This window comes from Giraffa tippelskirchi, chromosome 8 (assembly GCF_054371585.1).
Source record: "Giraffa tippelskirchi isolate mGirTip1 chromosome 8, T2T-mGirTip1v1.2.pri, whole genome shotgun sequence".
Classification (NCBI taxonomy): domain Eukaryota; kingdom Metazoa; phylum Chordata; class Mammalia; order Artiodactyla; family Giraffidae; genus Giraffa; species Giraffa tippelskirchi.
Window position 1 is genome coordinate 5988573 of NC_137282.1, and position 19842 is coordinate 6008414.

The following is a 19842-nucleotide window of genomic DNA, read 5'->3' on the forward strand; positions in this document are numbered from 1 at the left end:
TGCAGTGCTTGAATTTATCCCAGAGTGTAGAACCAGTCAGCTGATTCTCCAGCCCAGAGGCCGCCAAGGACAGGAAGTGAAGACGATATTCCTTAGCATTAGAGAAATTCCGATTTTTAAAATCCAGGCCCAAATGATGTCCTTCATGCGAAATCACTCCGAGGATAAGCCGGCAGGTAGAAAGGATTCAAAATGTCCATGTTCCTTTATGTGCCCTGTTTCCACCTGGGTGAACTGAAGCTGGCCTCCCAGATGGCAGAGTGTGGTCTGGGCAGGCTGGCATGGTCTGGAGACCTGGGACGAGGCACAGCCTCCCTACTCACAACCGTGAACTTGGCTCAAGGCCTGGCTCAGAGTACACACCCAACAGACACAAACCCGGTCTCCTCCCCTCCCCCGTCTTGCTTCCTTAGCCTGGAGGCTCACACTCCAGCCCACCTCCCACCATCCTCCTGCTCAGCCTGGTTAGCCTGCTGCCTTTGGTTCTGTTTGCAGAAGATGCTGCTGGGCATGTTCCTGCTCGGAAGCTGCCGAGCCTGCACTTGCTGCGGCCCCATGTCCCTCCCTCGGATCCCCGGGGGCTTCTCCTCATGCTCGGCTCTGAGCTCAGGCATCACCACTCCGAGCAGCTCCCATCCTTGGTTGCTGCAACATGGTCCCCTGATGGGTTTCCTTCACGCCTTCTCTCCGTCTCCTAAGTCACCCTGATGCTTCCTTTGCTGATTCTGATGCTCTGTCCTGTGCACCCTGAACTTGGTGGAAACAGCGGCCTTGACTACCTTGATTGCCCAGTGCCTGGTTATGTACAGTTCAGTTCAGTTCAGTCACTCAGTCATGTCCGACTCTTTGTGACCCCATGGACTGCAGCACGCCAGGCCTCCCTGTCCATCACCAATTCCCGGAGTTTACTCAAATGCATGTCCATGGAGTCGGTGATGCCATCCAACCATCTCATCCTCTGTCATCCCCTTCTCCTCCCACCTTCAATCTCAACAAGTTGCTCACTAAGTATTAATTGCACAGGAGTTATGGGGGACTCTGCTAGAGATGGAAGAGCCTTGTGGAGCTGGATGATATGAGGTTTTCTTTTTTGAAATTTTTATTTATTTATTTATTTTTAGCTGTGCTGTGTCTCTGTTGCTCTGTGGGTTTTTCCCCCGTTGCAGCAAGTGGAGGCTATTCTCTAGTTCTCCACGCTGTGGCCTCTCTTGTTGCGGAGAACGGGCTGTAGAGTGTGGGCTTCGGTACTTAGGGTCCCGGACTCTGGAGCGCAGCCTCAGCAGTTGTGGCGCACATGGGGCTTAGTTGCTCCATGGCATGTGGGATCTCCCCGGACCAGGGATCAAACCCGTGTCTCCTGCATTGGCAGGCAGATTCTTAACCGCCTAGCCACCTGGGAAGCCCGGGTGAGAGATTTCTGAGAGGACTTGAGAAGTTCTAAAACTCCATGCAAGTAACACGTCGGTCAGTCTTCCCTCCCGTGGGAGCACCCCTTCCCCGGTGGGAAGCGCCCAGACCGAGGCATCCTCTTCACATTCTCGCAGCACTTTCTGTAAAGATCCTGGCAGTTCCGACATCACCCTTACCCCCTGATACATCTCATTAGCACCAGTTTCCAATGAAACTCGGAGGAATTTGAAGCAAGAGGAAAAAATCCTCCGGATTGGAAATTGGTCGTCAGCAGGCCGTTCCCAGGTGTAGCCAGAGTGCAGGGGACCACGCAGAACCGGCGCCGTTTAGATCAATCACGGCTGGCACAGCTTCCTGTGCCGCGGTTCGCTTCAAGAAACGGGCGTCCTGACCCCTGGTCTGGAAAGTGGAGACAACCACAGGGGCTCAGCTCGGGGGCGAGCGCAGCCCTCCTTCCCTGCGTTCCTTCAGGACGGCAGTGCGGTGGTCCTCAAGGGCGGTGCTGATGAGAAACCTCTGGGCACCTCCCCCTGGGTTCAGTATAAACATTTTTTTCTTTTTTTTCCCCATCTACCTACCTTTGTGGAAAATTTTCAACCTTTACTACTGATAACCTTTTCAGGCTTCCATCAAGATGTAGTATGCTGACTTTGAAAGAGCTCGATTTAAATTGCAGAGGGAGAAGAGGGGCTTTCCGGAATCTTAGTCCATGATTCGTGGCTAGAAAGGTGTGTGTTATTTTTCTTGGAAGTGTGACGATCATCCCAAGAGGCTGACTGGCCAGATTTCAGACGGCCAGAGCCCTGCCTTGAGGCCACCTGGCTGTAGACACAGTGTGCGAGGGTCCTGCGCCCCCTCCCTCCCCACGCTCAGTTTTCCCAGGAAATGAACAAGAGCTCAGGTTCCCGGGGAAACTGAAATATCCAGTTTAGGAAAATGAAAATAAATCTTGAATTTTGGGGAAAAAATTACTTTACCTGTGAGTCTCAAAATGGATAGTCTCCCTCTGTATTGGAATGTAAAGATTTTGGTAAACTGAGTCAGGAAAGGAAATTGCACATTGAATCTGTTTCTCTCCCCTCTCCAGAAAACCAGATCCTGCCCTCTTCCTGGAAAGTGCAGTTTCTTTGTCAAACTCCAAAGAGAACCCTCATATAAAGGCACCTGCCTACCAAAAAAAGAAATATATAGCACAAGAATTTTGAAGCTTGATGCAAAAATATTTTCACTATATTATTTTTAATTTTTAATTTGAATGACTTGAAGAATGAACAGTTGCAACACCCAGTTTCTTTTTTTTTTAAGCAAACATTTCCCTAGCTTTATAGATATAAAGCTATAGCTGACACATAACACTGTGTAGTTTAAGGTGTACAATGTAATGATTCAATATATGTACATATTGTGAAATGATTATCTCAGTAAGATTAGTTAACAGATTCACCACACAGTTAAAAAAAATTTTTGAGAACTTTTAAGATCTACTCTCTTAATGACTTTTAAATAGAAATACAGTATTAACTATCATCACCAGCTGTACATTACCTCCCCAAAATGTTTTCATCTTACAACTGGACGTGCGTACCCTTTGAATACATTCACCAATTTTCCCCATACAATGAGTAAACTTGAAGAAGGCACAGTATCTGTTCTTATAAAGTTCTTATGATTGAACTTTGCTTCAACTACAGCATCTTGATTCTAAGTTATCCTACTAAATAACTGAGCACAGGAGAAGTGATTACATTTATTATCAGTACCCTACTAAGTGGAGACTTAGATATTACAGCTTACAGTTCTCTTACGAACGTTATACCATTAGACAGACTGTTGGTGTTCATAAGAAGCCAAGAGAATCCAGGGGTATTGCAGGTCATGGCCATGGAAACACCAAATTTCTAACATGGACTCTGACTTAAAATCAGCAAATTATCTGTAATAAATATAGTGACTCTACAGACTCTCTTAAGGGCTTCCCTGGTGGCTCAGTTGTAAAGAATCTGCCTGCAATGGAGGAGACCAGGGTTCGATCCTTGGATCAGAAAGATCCCCTGGAGTAGGGATAGGCTACCCACTCCAGTATTCTTGCCTGGGAAATCCTGTCGGGCTGTAGTCTGCAGAGTCACAAAAGAGTCAGACACGACTTAGCTACTAAACAACAACAAAATTCTTTTAAAGTTTCATTCCTCCCTTAAGTCAACTCATAAAGAAGAACAGGACACTTTTCTGGAGAATTTTAAGGGTTCTTGAAGGGAGCTTTAAAGAGGAGAGGTGATTCATTCCCAGCATTTCCACCAAAAGAAAAGAAAATAAAAGTAAAAGAGGAAAGGTGAATTAATTAGCATGGGAGAAATCACAAATTAATCACAGCTCTGAAATACCACTCATTCAGACCAAGGATTAAAGCGTACCTCTTTTTCAAATTGAAGTTACTCATGTTTTCAGGGAAACTTCCCAGGTGGCACAGTGGTAAAGAATCTGCCTGCCAGGGCAGGAGATGCAAGAGACGAGGTTTCAATCCCTGGGTGGGGAAGATCCCCTGGAGGAGGAAATGGCCACCCGCTCCAGTATTCCTGCATGGAAAATTCCATGGACAGAGGAGCCTGGCAGGCTACAGTCCATGGGGCCACAAACAGTCGGACGGACTGAGGGACTGAGCACACACGCGTTTTTCAAGGAAAGAAATAGAAATAGAAGGTAGATGCTAAATGCCTAAGGGGCCAGGGTTTCCTATGACGTCATCTGAGCCCAGGCCAGTTGTCTCAGGTGGGACCAACCACCAGACAGAATGTTCTTGAACACCATGCGAGTGATTCTTCTGGGGGATGGAAAGCTTTTAGTGGCTTTTGTGGAAAAACTGAACATTTGAGCTCTAACATTCAAAGGGAATCCTTTGTTCCTCTGGCCTCTCTGTGCCGCTTCTTCAGGAACATTTATGTCGGAACATTTCATCTTCAGTTCAGAATCCGACATCCACGAACTGCAGAGAAATTTCCTAGATGACGCTTGTGGGACTATTTTCCCCACACCCTTGTCTTCATATTCTCTGAATTAAAAAGAAATGCAAACTCTATGAGTTTTAATTTTGTGGTATTTGATCCCTGGTCTAATATCACATGTGTGTGCATGCGTGCTAAGTCACTGCAGTCGTGTCTGACTCTTTGCCACCCTATGGACTGTAGCCCACCAGGCTCCTCTGTCCGTGGGATTCTCCAGGCAAGAGAAAGAAATACCACTGGAGTGGGTAGCCATGCCCTGCTCCAGGGAATCTTCCGGATCCAGGATGGAACCCTTGTCTCAAGCATCTCCTGCATTGGCAGGCAGGTTCCTCACCACTAACGCCACCTGAGAAGCCCCTAAAGTCATACATTTCCATTCAGTTTGGGGGAGAATCACCTCAGTTGGGGCCTTGATCGCTTTTCACCTTTATGCATCCAAATTTGCACCTACTTCAGCCTCTTCCTCCAGCTCAGTTCTTGTGTTGTATTTCCACCAGATTCATGTCTCAAAAATACCACTTTGAGTTGGTTACTTATTTGCTTAAAATGGTTGGCGACCCTTGGTTGTCTAACACAGGGGTTGGGAAGATCCCCTGGAGGAGGGCATGGCAACCCACTCCAGTATTCTTGGGCTTCCCTGGTGGCTCAGCTGGTAAAGAATCCACCTGCAGTGTGGGAGACCTGGGTTCGATCCCTAGGTTGGGAAGATCCCCTGGAGAAGAGAATGGCAACCCACTGCAGTATTCTTGCCTGGAGAATTCCATGGACAAAGGAGACTGGTGGGCTATAGTCCACGGGGTTGCAAAGAATCAGACACAACAGAGTGACTAACCACAGCACAACACAGTTGTCTATAAAGTGAGATTCCTGAACCTGGTGCATGAGGCCCTCCCATGGCCCCACTCTGCTCCCCCAGATGTATTTCAGGGTGCATCTCGGTGTTCATGCTGGACCATCATCCACATTGCTTGACTCTGACATGCTCCGCATTTTCTCTCTCCTCTTCCTCTTCTTACGCAAAGCCAACGCATCCTTTTCAGAGCGGGGTCAAGTATGGATGCAGAAGTTTTCCTTCACCACCCCTCGTTAAAGTGATCTCTCTTTTTTGGTAAACTTCTGTCTCTTGAACTTGTTTCCTCTGTGTTTTTTTGCTTTTCATAAGCTGTGTCCAAGACCATATGTCCTAAGGTCCCAGACCACACTTCCTAACTTGTGTGCCCCCGTTCACTGCCTGGCTTTCAAGCTTACACGTGTTGGTATTCAGTAATACCTGTCACCTGCTCTCAGAGATGAACTGATGCGCTTTCTAATCAACAGGAAGGTTGGGTGGCTCCCATTTCTAAGGATCAGATGAGCTTTTCTGCTGAACCTCAACAAATGTGTCTGACCACCTGACTTTTACTATACGGATGGTGCATTCCAGGTTCTGAAAGGGCCACAAAGGAAAGTGTGAAACATATTTGAGAGAAGGGATCCGGCTAGATCTGGAAATGAGGGAGGGGCACCCATCTCAGCCCATCGGTGACATGTCTGCGGGGGGTGCAGGCAGTGGGAGTAGCGGGCAGGGAGAAAGTTTAAAATTGTTGTGGATGGGCTTAGACTGGTTCTGTTTCTCATCATCAGCAACACTAACATTTCTAAATAACGTCAGTGATAAAACACTATTTCCTCCCCAAAATATGCATTGCTGTGGCTACCGTTCAACTTTAATAATACGTGTGAGCTCCAGATTAGCAGACTCTTCTTTTAAAAATGTGTTTGTCTGGGGCTGTGCTGGGTCTTCATTGCTGCCTGCGGGCTACGCTCTAGCTGCCGTGTGTGGGTTTCTCACTGTGGTGGCTTCTCTCGTCATGGAGCACAGGCTCTGGAGAACGTGGGCTTCAGCAATTGCAGCTCTTGGATGCTAAGGTGTGGGCCCCTTAGTGGTAATGTATGGGCTTAGGTGCTCCCCTGCGTGTGAAATCTTCCCAAGATTGAGATCAAACCTGGGTCCCCTGCATTGGCAAGCGGATTCTTTACCACTGGATCACCACGGAAGTCCCAGCACATTCTTCTTGTTATGTAATAAAGACTGTATTCTACATGAAAGTTGATTCCAAGGGAGAAGTCCCAGTTATGCAGGCTGCTCACATGATTTCAGCCATCCAGTCAACAAGGACACAGTTATTCTGGGACCCTTCTCCTGCTTCATGCACAGCTTGGGTCTCCAGCACCTCTGGTAGTCTCGCATTTATTTCTTTATTTGGCCACCTCACAGCATGCAGAGATCTGAGTCCTCTGACCAAGGACTGACCGTGCGGTGAAAGCAAGGAGTCAATCTCTGGATCACCAGGGAGGCCCCTGTTCTTGCACTGAACCTGTAGCTTTGGAATAAACCACAAGAACACGGTGATCATAAAAAGGAATAGACTTCGAGTTGCACGAATTCTGTCATTCCCTGAGACCATTTGTGGCTTTTATTTATGTTTAACATTTGGCTCCTTCATGTGCGTGATTTCATCTGGTGAGTGCACATTTCATGATTATCGCTGAAAGTCACTTTTTTCAGATAGAGGAGGGATATGTTGAAAACGAATTACTCTGTGAGTAGTATAGACTAAGAATTTCTGTGCATCAATTGGGTCCATCTTACTGAAGAACGGTTTCCAAGGAGGTGTCCAGAGAAGACTCCACACGGATGTCAGAGGGTCTTGTTCTGTCCATCACCTGCGACACGTGATCACTCTGTACCCTCTCACACCCTGCTCTAGAATCCTTACCCGGTGAGTTTTCTCCATACACTCATCACCCGCTGATACATTATATGTGAGCGTGTGTGTGTGTTCCCTTACTAGTTGGTATTTGTCATTTCTTCTAGTATTTGTCATTTCTTCCATGGGGTCAATAAATTTGTTTTATTGACACTGTATCCCAGGTACCTATCAGAGAGTCCGGCCTATGGTTGATGCTCAGTAAGTATTTGCTGAGTGAATGAATAAATGAATGAAAGAGAAGTGTCAGAACAAATCCCACAGAGAACTTTTATTCATTTTCTTCTCTCTGGAGCCCCTCTGAAGTGGGGAGAATGAACATGCCTTCAAATGAATTACAAAAGTATCTTTTGCCGATCTTAAAGAATATAGTTTTCTTTTTTTTCTATAAATGAAAGTGTAAGTGAAAGTCACTCAGTTGTGTCTGACTCTTTGTGACCTACAGTCCATGGAATTCTCCGGGCCAGAATACTGGAGTGGGTAGCCTTTCCCTTCTCCAGGGGATCTTCCCCACCCAGGAATCGAACCCAGGTCTCCCACATTGCAAGCAGATTCTTTACCAGCTGAGCCACAAGGGAAGTCCAAGAATAGTGGAGTGGGAAGCCTATCCCTTCTCCAGCGGATCTTCCCGACCCTGGAATCGAACTGGCATCTCCTGCCTTGCAGGTGGATCCTTTACCAACTGAGCTATCAGGGAAGCCCTTTCTATAAATACTTCAAACAAACTTTAAAATTAATTTCTATAGTTGCTTTACAATGTTGTGTTAAGAACATGGTTGTCCTGAAGTAGATGGAAAATTACTCCAACTTGCCCTCCCCATCCATGGAACCTGTGCATCTAACTGAGAAGGTGCTGGTGTAACAAAAATGACCACATACTGAGAATTTACTGCAGTTAGGCCCTTGACTTTCTCTTCTCTCCTCAACGGGTTCTCAGAAAGCCATGGTATAGATGAGAACAGGACGCTACCAGTGTGATCACCTGGACTGGCCGGGTCCCTGGGCCCGGCCTGCAGGGCGGAGCCGGCCCTTGGCTGCCCCAGCGTCTCTCTCGGTCTTGTCTGCTCGCCCAGCATATGTTGCCGCCACGTGTTAGGTGTCACCGCACAGCTGGCAGGTGGGTCAGAAGAGGGAAGCTAAAGGAAGAGCTCTGGGAGCCCGGCAGACTAACACAAGGCTTCAGAGGTTGAGAGTCCGGTCAGCTCCAGGGCCACAAGAAAATGAGCACCGCCTCGGGGAAGGATGCGCAGGAAGCCTTCAGTCCAGAGAGTGCACTGTGCTTTAGAAGGACCGGACGTTTCCAACACCCGCCCTCCTCCGCAAAGGCCCTCATTACTGTCTGCCTCACTCTGTGAATTACTCACTCTATGAGCCCACTTTTTAAAAGGCAATCCGCAGATATTTTAGAGATAAATCACTTTTTTCATGGGCTCCAAAATCACTGCAGAAGGTGAAATGAAAAGATGCTTCTCCTTGGACGGAAAGCTATGACAAACCTAGACACCATATTAAAAGCAGAGACATCACTTTGCCAACAAAGGTCCATCCATATAGTCAAAGCTATGGTTTTTTCCAGTAGTCTTGTACGCATGTGCGAGTTGGACCATACAGAAGGCTGAGTGCCGAAGAACTGATGCTTTTGAACTGTGATGTTGGAGAAGACTCTTGAGAGTGCCTTGGACTGTAAGGAGATCCAGCCAGTCCATCCTAAAGGAAATCAGCCCTGAATATTCACTGGAAGGACAGTTGCTGAAGCTGAAGCTCCAATACTTTGGCCACCTGATGCAAAGAGCCGATTCATTGGAAAAGACCCTGATGCTGGGAAAGATTGAAGGCAGGAGGAGAAGGGGGTGGCAGTGGATGAGATGGTTAGAGAGCATCACTGACTCAATGGACATGAATCTGAGCAAACTCTGGGAGATAGTGAACAGAGGAGCCTGGCGTGCTGCAGTCCCCGGGGTCACAAAGAGGCAGACATGATTTAGTGACTAAACAACAACAATACTTTTTTAAAAATCATGCTTTTTATTCAAAAGTTTAAAATTCTATTAACAAAGGAATAACAACACTAGCGAAAGTAAAACAAAGCATCTCCCTAAATTTCATAGCCCTACAAAATATTTTCAATTTTTTCTGTGTTCTCTCCTTTCCTGGTCCTTATATATGCCCATTTTTATTACGGTGTACACCTGTATCTTTAATGTGTTTCCAGATGGAATTGTTTCCACTACCACCAGTGTGGGCAAGGCATTGCCAGGGCCGAGGAGGAGATGAAGGGGTGACTGCATCCTCAGTAGATTCACATTTAGGGAGGAGTCACTCCAAAACCAAAGGCTGAGCTTGTGAGATAAAAGAATGGAAGAGATAGCAGAGATGATGCCAAGGAAGAGAGAACAAAAAATGCCTAAAACACTAGATAAAAAGCATAGACTGTAGTGGGGGACAGAGAATAATGAAGGGTAGAGAAAACATTAGTGGGGATTAATGAAAGGAAAATGAGGTGCGTCTCCCTGACATTTAGCTCGCCTGCCAGTCCCTGTCTGGACAGCTTCTCCAGGAAATCTGGAATGCCTGTCATTTTTCTACAGGCAGAGTAACAAGATGGCAAAAGGACTGATGGAAAATATCCTCAGAGATGGGCTTGGATACACATGTGAGTTCAGATGTGACAGACACTGCTCTGCCATTAATAATGTTTTAGGAGAAGCTGACATGTCATTTCTCACTGATTTCAGAACCTGGGAGGCTGAGAGGGCTGGTGAATAACACAAAACATGTCAGAAGAACTCAGAGAGTAGAGAGTTCACACTGTCTTTTAAACGACAGTAAGATAACCTGGAGGTAGACAGGGGAGCCTGGTGGGCTACAGTCCAAGGGGTCGCAAAGAGTCGGACATGACTTAGCGACTGAACAACAAGATACCCTAAAACCTAGCAGAGATTCTGAGAGCTCTTGTTTGTGGTGAGTGTTCTAGGCTCTTAAATCATACCTCCAATTACAGCTCATGGTCAGGTGTTCGATTTTGCTTTGAATTATGACATGCTCAGATGGTGAAGAATCTGCCTGCAATGCAGGAGACCCGGGTTCGATCCCTGAGTTGGGAAGATCCCCTGTAGAAGGGAATAGCAACCCACTCCAGTATTCTTGCCTGGATAATCCCACGGACAGAGGAGCCTGGTGGGCTACACTCCATGGGGTCACAAAGTGTCAGACATGACTAAGCGACTAACACTTTCACTTTTTTCTTTCATAATGACATGCGTGCTCAGTTGCTTAGTTGTGTTTGTGACCCCATGGACTGTAGCCCACCAGGTTCCTCTGTCCATGTGTTTCTCCAGGCAAGAATACTGGAGTAGGTTGCCATTTCCTCCTGCAGGGGATCTTCCTGACTCGGATCGAACCCATGTCTCCTGCATTGCAGGTGGATCTTTATACTTGAGCCACCTGGGAAGTAATGGCACGCATTTAAACTCACTCTGAACTGTTTCTGGAGCATAGCCTCTCCCACATGTGTGCCATAGTGTAGCCAGGCACAGCCATGCTGAAAGACACCAGATTGAAAACAGTGGCTCCTCTAATCGATAGGATTTAGTTTACAGAGTTGAATTATATCACGTGGATATTGGAGGAAAAGATTTTAGTGTCCTTACTCAGTGGCACCAAATAGATATTTCTTTCCAGGTTTACTTAGCAACCTAAAATGGCCTATGTGATACTTTTCCTAGATATGGAAGCAGTCCAGTGCCTGGCTGAATCGTTGTCATGCCTTCCTGTTCCTGGTGGTCTATTTCTAACAACCTGTGCGATCATGTAATAGAGTTATGACTGAAAAGCCATCAGAGATTTGGGTGTCTTAGCCAGCCTAGGCCCAGATGGATTCAGACACTGAATTGGATGCTTGAGGCTTTCTAGGCCATTCCATCTATGCCAAGGTGAGCACGCATAGAGACTGATCTTTCGGTAGCAGGAGCCTGGAGGAGATCCCAAGTGTCTACAGCAGTGGTTCTCAGACTTTGCTGCAGCCCGGAGTCTGCTGCACAGCTTCTATGATTCTCTGAGGCCTGGGTTGTCCCCTGCGCACAGCAAACTGGGATTTCTAAGGCTGGGGCTAAGGCACTGGTCTTCCCAGGTGGCGGAATGGTAAAGCATCCCCGTGCCAATGCAGAAGACTCAAGAGACACGAGTTCAAACCCTGGGTCTGGAATATCCTCTAGGGTAGGAAATGCAATCCACAGTGTTCTTGCCTGGAAAATCCCATGGACAAAGGAGCATGGCAGGCTGCAGTCCATGGGGTCACAGAAAGAGTCAGACACAGCTGAGCATGCCCGCACGTATGCAAGGCATCAGTAATTTGAAAAATCTCCCAGGTGGTTCTGATACATGGCTATAAAATAAGGTAAGGTATAATCATGCTCATGAGATGTGCAGATTGCTCTTGGAGTCCTTCACAGAAAAGAGAAATAGCAAAGACTTCTTTGGCAGGGAGTAAGGAGGGTGCTAGGAGGATGGAACTACCTAGACGAAAAACAGAAATAAGAAAGCAGGTAGTGGCCCAGTGCAGAGTTCTTTTTGGCTAGAATGAACGTGGCAGCATAAAGGAAAAGCAGAAGAGAAAGCCAGGGAGTGTTAGAATGTGCTAGAAAGAAGGGGCTCGGTTGCCAGGCTTGGTGGAAAACTGGTATCAATTTTCATAAATAGAAGTTTAACCTTAGGAACCAGTGCCATAAAAATAACACAAAGTCATTTCTTGTTAGATATCCTCCCCTGCCAGTGATTCTTTAACACCTTTAACTCTTTGCACAAGCGAAAATTTGCAAGGGGTGTTACAGACAGAGTAACGCTGAGCAGAGTGGAGTGGTAAAGATGAGGGGGAGGGACTGGGGTGAGACAGCTCAGGGACAGACATAGGCAGCCTTTGGTCAGTGGCCCTCGTGGCCTCTGCATAGGGCGATGGGCATTTTGTCAGTGTTGTCCCAGAGGATGCAGTCAGAGTCTGCCATGTGTCAGCTTGGATGCTAAAATACCTGCATGAGATTGGCTGAGAAACATAGTTAAAATCACACCAGCATATCTTTGAAAGTGCTTTTAGATCTGATCCTCCCTTATAGTCTGCCCACAGGAAAGGCAGCTCCTGGTGGTTTGATAATCCTAGGAAGAATGGTTTGTTCTCACTGTGAATGAACTGAACTGGTAACATATAATTTCACTAAACATACCTGGATTTAGATAATGTCAATTTTAAAAGTGCAGTATTGAATAACGGGAGAATTTGAAATGTCATGGAATTTGAAAATAATGTACTGCATGGCTGTAGTTTTATAGGGGGGCATTTTATTTTGGTGATCATTGGATGAGGTTTGAAGCAATGGAAAAACTGTGGTGTCCCTATGTGTGTGTGTTTCGCTTATAGCTCAGTTGGTAAAGAATCCGCTTGCGATGCAGGAGACCCCAGTTCGATTCCTGGGTATGGAAGATCCACTGGAGAAGGGATAGGCTACCTACCCACTCCAGTATTCTTGGGCTTCCCGTGTGGCTCGGTTGGTAAAGAATCCGCCTGCAATGTGGGAGACCTGGGTTCGATCCCTGGGTGGGGAAGATCCCCTGGAGAAGGGAAAGGCTACCCACTCCAGTATTTTGGCCTGGAAATCCCATGGACTGTATAGTCCATGGGGTCGCAAAGAGTCAGACACGACTGAGCGACTTTCACTTTCACTTTATGTGTGTGCGTATGTGTGTGTGTGTGTGTGTGATGTTCACTAAGCACTAGGATAAATGGGAACTTTCCAAAGTAAAGTTCTGAAATTACTAGGCAAAGAAAGTAATGAAAGAAGTAAGCCCAAAGTTATAGAACAAATATTATGACCCTATCTTTAAAGTCCGTGGCCAACGGATAAAGAAATGTAATTTTCTCTAACACTCTGATGTTCTCTTAAGGACTATGAGAGGCGTAATAATGTCTGTATTTGGGTTACATGCTGCTTTGATTATGCAGACTTAGTGAAATCCAATCCATAGCCTCCTACGAGATCGCATGACTAAGGCATTTGCTGATGAGTAGATCTTACTTGACAGGTTGACCTAGGATTATTAGTGAAGCCAGAAGGACTGGAGACAAATACTCTTCTGCTCTAGTCACTAACTCATCGTCCCATTTGTGTCAACAGCACTTAAACCTTCATCTTTTTAATTGTCTTAACTGTCCTCCTAGCAGTGTCCTCTTTAGAATAACAGATGGAGAGCTGCAGTCTCTACTTCTCCATTATTAAGCACCAATATCACCCTCAGCTACAACAGAGTTTGTGTTGTGGTGATGGAAAGCTCAGCAGTGCATCACCTGAAGATGAAAAATGCCTACTGGTGACCAAATATCCTTCACGCCCTGGTCTGTGCCAAGCATGTCACCTAAGTCGTGATATAGCTTAAAATTGACCATAACATTCTTGCTGTTTATTATCACCATGATCATGTATGTATTATGCAGAGAACATCATGAGAAAAACTGGGCTGGACGAAGCACAACCTGGAATCAAGATTGCTGGGAGAAATATCAATAACCTCAGATATGCAGATGACACCACCCTGATGGCAGAAAGTGAAGAAGAACTAAAGAGCCTCTTGATGAAAGTGAAAGAGGAGAGTGAAAAAGTTGGCTTAAAGCTCAACATTCAGAAAACTAAGATCATGGCATCCGGTCCCATCACTTCATGGCAAAAAGATGGGGAAACAGTGGCGAACTTTATTTTTTGGGGCTCCAAAATCACTGCAGATGGTGATTGCAGCCATGAAATTAAAAGACGCTTGCTCCTTGGAAGAAAAGTTATGACCAACCTAGACAGCATATTAAAAAGCAGAGACATTACTTTACCAACAAATGTTCGTCTAGTCAAGGCTATGGTTTTTCCAGTGGTCATGTATGGACGTGAAAGTTGGACTCTAAAGAAAGCTGAGTGCCAAAGAATCGATGCTTTTGAACTGTGGTGTTGGAGAAGACTCTTGAGAGTCCCTTGGACTGTAAGGAGATCCAGCCAATCCATCCTAAAGGAAATCAGTCCTGAATATTCATTGGAAGGACTGATGTTGAAGCTGAAACTCCAATACTTTGGCCACCTGATGCGAAGAACTGACTCATTGGAAAAGACCCTGATGCTGGGAAAGATTGAAGGTGGGAGGCGAAGGGGATGACAGAGGATGAAATGGTTGGATGGCATCACTGACTCCTTGGACATGAGTTTAAGTAAGCTCTGGGACTTGGTGATGGACAGGGAGACCTGGCATGCTGTAGTCCATGGGGTCACAGAGAGTCGGACATGACTGAGTAACTGAACTGAACTGAACTGACCACCATTTTACACATGGGGAAACCAAGACTCAGATGCCTAGGGACCAGCCAGAGTTTGCATAGCTCATAAATGATAGAGTGGGGCTTCAGACTCAGGTATGTTCACACAGCCTGGTCTCATCTGCTCCTCTGCTCTGCCTTCAATGGCTCCGCCTGCTGGCCTGGCTCCCCTACTGACCTGGGAACCACCGTGGAGATGAATTTGATCGTCTGTATGAAGTAGAGCCAGAGACAGGGTGCTGCCCCAGGCGAGCCAGTGTGCAGGACAGCTTGTGTATCACAGCCAAGAAAATCCACCAACTCACCCGCCCAAATGTGACATGACTCAGTACAATGAAAGTTTATTTCTTAACCATGTGATTGTCCAATCTGAGGGCGGTTGAGGTCAGTGGTGAGGTGGGAAGCAGACTTTGCTCCACACAGTCATTCAGGGACCCAGGCTGACGGTGGCTCTGTTATCAGCAATACATGGTTTCCAAGTTTGTCATTGTCATCTCCATTCCAGCCCAGCCAGAAGCAGAACAGGCTTAGAGGTGTGTACCTAGGAGACTTTGCGGTCCAAGTCTTAGAAGAGGCATGCATGTCTTGCATTCCCATTTCACTGGCTAGAAATCATAGTGTGACTATGGCTAATTGCAAGGAACACTGTGGAAGGTAGTCAAGGTGGGTGTCCAAGAAGAGGGGATAGATGTTAGAGAGTATTCATACAGAAAAACAGGGGAAAGGTCCCTGGGCCTAAAATCCAAAGACTGAGGTTTTGGTGTGATGACCCATTGTAGGGGCCACTTGACAAGTTTCTTGTCTGAAAGTCAGAATCACCACCGCCTACTGATGTCTGCTCTGTGTGTGTACATGTGCAGTCAGTTGTGTCCGACTCTTTGCGACCCCATGGACTGTAGCCCACCAGGATCCTCTGCCCGTGGAATTTGCCAGGCAAGAATACTGGAGCGAGCTGCAATTTCCTCCTCCAGGGAATCTTCCCAACCCAGGGATTGAACCATGTCGCTTATGCCTCCTGCACTGGCAGGTGGATTCTTTACCAGTGTGGCACCTGGGAAGCCCTTTACACTCCATAGGATAACTTAAGATCAAAATTAGAATTAAATAAGATATCTGGGCATGCAACTTAGGACTAGCATGGGAGAGTAGGAAAAATTCTAGATTAAGACATGGAGTTCAAATTCTTATCTCTCGTTCTTTGTGGCTGTGCAAACATGTCTCTCTCATCCAGACTTTCTGAGCTGGTAAGTTTTTCTGTTAATTTAGGAGGAAAATCACTTGCCTTATCTTCTTTATAGGGATCCAGAACATGTACACATCAGTAACCTATGTGAAAGTATCTGAAAGCCATTAATGTCAGATTTCTGTTTTGGGTATCACCGGGAACTATTTTACCTGGAGACTTCTTTCTTTTAAAAAAATAATTAATTAATTTCTATGTATTATTATTATCATTTGGCTCTGCTGGGTCTTTGCTGCTGTGAGGGATTTTCTCTAGTTGTGGCTCCCAGGCTCCAGAGCTTGGGCTCAATAGTTGTGGTACAGGCTTAGTTGCTGCATGGCATGTGGGATTTTCCTGGGCCAGAGATCACACCTGTGTCGCCTGCATTGACAGGCAGATTCTCTACCACTGAGCCACCAGGAAAGTCTTAAAGATTTCTTTCTGAACCCAAACTCCCTCCTTTGTCCTTTCCTCCTGCCTAAATGAAGTAGAATATTTATGCGTAAAATACTATTTTTTTTTTCAGAAAATTGAAATAGATGTCTCAGCACACATCATGAGTGACTATAAACTCCTAAGGGAACAGCCTGAGTCATCTCCATGTTTGAAATTCATACTCACTGAATTACATTCAAGTTTCTTTCTGTTTTCTTTTTTTCATATAAACAAGTCAAATGGAAATAGTGTATCTTTTTTTTTTTGGAGTATAGTTGATTTGTAATGTTGTGTTAGTTTCAGATGTATGGCGAAATGATTCCATTATATATACATGCATATCTGTTCTCTTTCAAATTCTTTTCCCATTTAGGTTATTACAGAATATTGAGTAGGATTCCCTGTGCTATACAGTAGGTCCTTATTGGTTGTCCATTTTATATATAGCAGTGAGAATCTAAATAACAAAATACTGAGTTGGCCAAAAAAGTTCACTTGGATTTTTTTCATGGGATGTGAATGAACTTTTTGGGAGCCCAATCTTAAAAATGATACAAATGAATTTATTTACGAAACAGACTCACAGACTAAGAAAACAAGCTTGTGCTTACCAAAGGGGAGAGTTGTGAGGAGAAGAGTGGATAGACGGGGAGTTTGGGATTGATACACTGATGTTTCAAAGAGACTGTCTAGCTAAAGACAAGGAAACCAAGTGGCTGGCACAGCAATGGTTAGTGACTCTGTCCCGTAGCATGCAGCTCTCCTCACTACTGTTTGTTCTGTCTTTGAACCGAGGGTTTATCCTGACTGATCACATTCCCACTTTCTGACTTGCAAAGTCACTGCTCTGAATTGTTGGTGTGAGTCACTCAAACAGACTCACCGTTTCTTTCTTCATTCAGTTCCACAATTAGAGTGATTCGTTAGGCTGTCTTCCTTTCTCTCTTATTTTTCCTGTTGTCTCCTGAAACTTCTCAATTCCAGCCAAGACGCTAATTACCTTCCAGGTTGCCTTCGAGGCCAAGTCATGCAGAAGGGGGATCGTCTGTCTGACCTGGCTTTTCATTCATTTCTGGGCTCAGTCAGCTATGAATCGACGGGCTTGCTCTGCTAATCGCAGTGTGGGATGAGTCACTCTTCCATTTTTCTGGCTCGTTGCAGGTGAGGTTGCATCTGCTTTTTCAAACTTTAATAAGTAACAAGAGACAGTAGAGAAAATCCAGGAGGGACTGGCTCGCCTTTCCTTCTAGAATGGTTGCCAGAGTGTAGCACCAGCAGTCCAATTTAGGCTCCTCTCAACTCTATCCACCCACTGACCAGCTAGCAGCATGTCCTTCTTTAAACGGCCCCTCCAAGAAAAGAGACACCGTAGGTGAAGCCCTTGCAGGGTGGCCCCTCTGCTTCTCAGACCTTCACCTGCACAGGGACCACCTGGGAGCTTCTTGCCACGAAGATTCTGACACGTTCGATCGGAAGTGAGACCCAGGATTTGGCATTTCCAACGAGCTCCCCAGGGACGCTGCTGGTCCAGCAACCATACTTGAGGAGGGGCTGGAGTTGTTGAGGTGGGCCTGTTCTTACTGAGGTCTCCTTCTTCACGCATTTTCAGATGATGGGCTTTCTGGAATAAGGAGAAATACCTGGGATGCACTTGTCAAAATAGATGAGAAATTGTAACCAGGAGGAAAGTGGGATCCTTGATGTCTTTTCAATTGTGAATTTGCATAAGTTGAACAGCTCCAATTCTCTTTGCATTTACATTGACAATGAGCAGGAGGCTGGCAGATCCCATTCCATTCAAGGGATGACATGGGTGTCACTACCACCAATTAATTACCCGATAGAGGGACCGTTAGCTGTTAAGAGCAAGGGTGTATCAGGATCACAGGAAACTGAGGGTCTCAGCTGTAATCAGAGGCTAACTTACTAATGATTTTGCACAGAACATTGGGAGTTTGGGGATATCCAAATATAAATATTGGGAACACGACTTGACAAATGTTTGTATGTTTTAAAGGGGAGGTAGAATCAGCTAGCTGTACTTATGTTAATAACAGACTCATGTATGGTGCCTACTGGGTGCCGAGCACTTTACAAATATCAACTCATTTTATCCTGACAGCAACCTTAGGAAGTAGGTACTATTATTGTCTCTACTTTTATAGATAAATTGAGTTACAGAAAGGTGACGTTCTCCAAAGCAGCAGTGTTCAGGTTTTGAATCTGGGTAAGCTGGCTATTGGACTTCCCTGGTTGCTTAGCTATAAAGAATCCATCTGCCAATTCAGGAGACACGGGTTGATCCTTGGGTTGGGAAGATCCCCTGGAGGAGGGCATGGCAACCCACTCCAGGACTCTTGCCTGGAGCAAGAATAGACATGGATAGAGGAGCCTGATAGGCTACAGTCCGTGGGGTCGCAAAGGGTCGCACGGGACTTAGCGATTGAGCACATGTATGAGGCTGGCTATTTCTGGGCTCTTTCTGGACTCATGACAGCAAGAACATATGAGTTCAAGGTCAGATTCTGCCATTTGCACTTGCCCTTGATTAAATCTTCTGGCCTCTCTGTCCTCATGATGCCCTGGGAACCTCTCAAAATTGTTGGGAAATTGAAATAAGATAATGCATGTGAAACTTAATAAATTATATTCCACTGTACAGACAGATTCAAAAATTAGATGGATGCATTTGATTACTATTGTATTTTGAATAGTATTGTGTAAATATTCAAATTCTGTTTCTTTCGTCTCTGTTTATATTTCTGCTGCTTCCTCAGGAAGAACTTGTTTTGTCTGAAATCCTGAAATGAAAAACAAGAACATCTTTTTGGATTTGTTTTCTTAGGTTTTCTGAAAATAGGATATTTTGTAGAGGCTAAACACCAGTAGATGGCCAATCTGCTGATTTCATCCATTCCTATTTTGTGATATCGTGCCCTGGAGGTTCTTCTTGGAAGTGTTAGCCCATCTGAATTGAAATGATTTTCCAACGCCTCTTGCATTTTGCTATTCATTTGGTAAAGCGTCTTATGATGAAATCAATTTCATCTTAGAACTTAGTGCTCGGATGTAAACCATGATTTTTCTTGTTACCTTGCCTCATCGTGGCATAGTTATCCTTCTTTAAAAGCCCTCACTTTTCTTAGAGTTTTAATATTGCAGCTACACACATTTTTCCTCCTCTGAATTTTAGCAGGAGTTAATGTAAGATCCCCCCCCCATCATTACATTATTACATTCTTCCTCAGCTGGAGAACTCAGGGAGTCGGGATTATGGAATTATGATAAAGGAGGATTATAGGGGTTTAGTTTGTGTTGCGGGGGCCAGGATATCTATGTCTCTGGTTCCTGGATGCAGCTGATGAAAGTGCCTCCTAATTAAATTGTGAAAATTATGATTAGAGATTAATTTCCTTTTCTTTTTGTCAGAAATCCATGGAAGTAAAGCAAGGAAATTTTATTTATTTTAAATTTTTATTTTATGCTGGAGCAGAGTTGATTTACAGCATTATGTTGGTTTCGGGTGTACAGCAAAGTGATTCAGTTGCACATATACATACAGTCATTCTTCAAATTCTTTCCCCATGTAGTTTATTACAGAATACCAAGCAGAGTTCCCTGTGCTATATAGTAAGTCCTCCTTGCTTATCTATCTTATATATAGTAGTGTGAATATGTCAGTCCCAA

General features: G+C 45.3%; 1 protein-coding gene and 1 long non-coding RNA gene across 21 annotated transcripts in view; one reads left to right on the forward strand and one right to left on the reverse strand.

The window, feature by feature from the left end:
• The window catches only part of LRRC3B (leucine rich repeat containing 3B), a 112549-nt gene that overhangs the window by 45962 nt on the left and 46745 nt on the right, over positions 1-19842 (forward strand). For 4 of the 20 annotated variants that reach the window (XM_081521111.1, XM_081521098.1, XM_081521105.1 and 1 more), the window contains exon 1: positions 6501-6912. The exons of 6 other annotated variants lie outside the window; for them this stretch is intronic. The gene's annotated coding sequence lies outside the window, so the exon portion shown is untranslated. Of the gene's footprint in view, positions 1-6500; positions 7172-10490; positions 10581-10884; positions 11092-17162; positions 17317-19842 lie in introns of those variants that run through there. 10 more of the 20 variants (XM_081521097.1, XM_081521102.1, XM_081521103.1 and 7 more) reach the window with 6 other exon arrangements.
• On the reverse strand, positions 1677-5917 carry LOC145517852 (uncharacterized). The gene is made up of 2 exons (XR_014062387.1): positions 4701-5917; positions 1677-3949 (listed from the first exon to the last, which is right to left on the reverse strand). It is a non-coding gene; the product is annotated as an uncharacterized LOC145517852 (long non-coding RNA).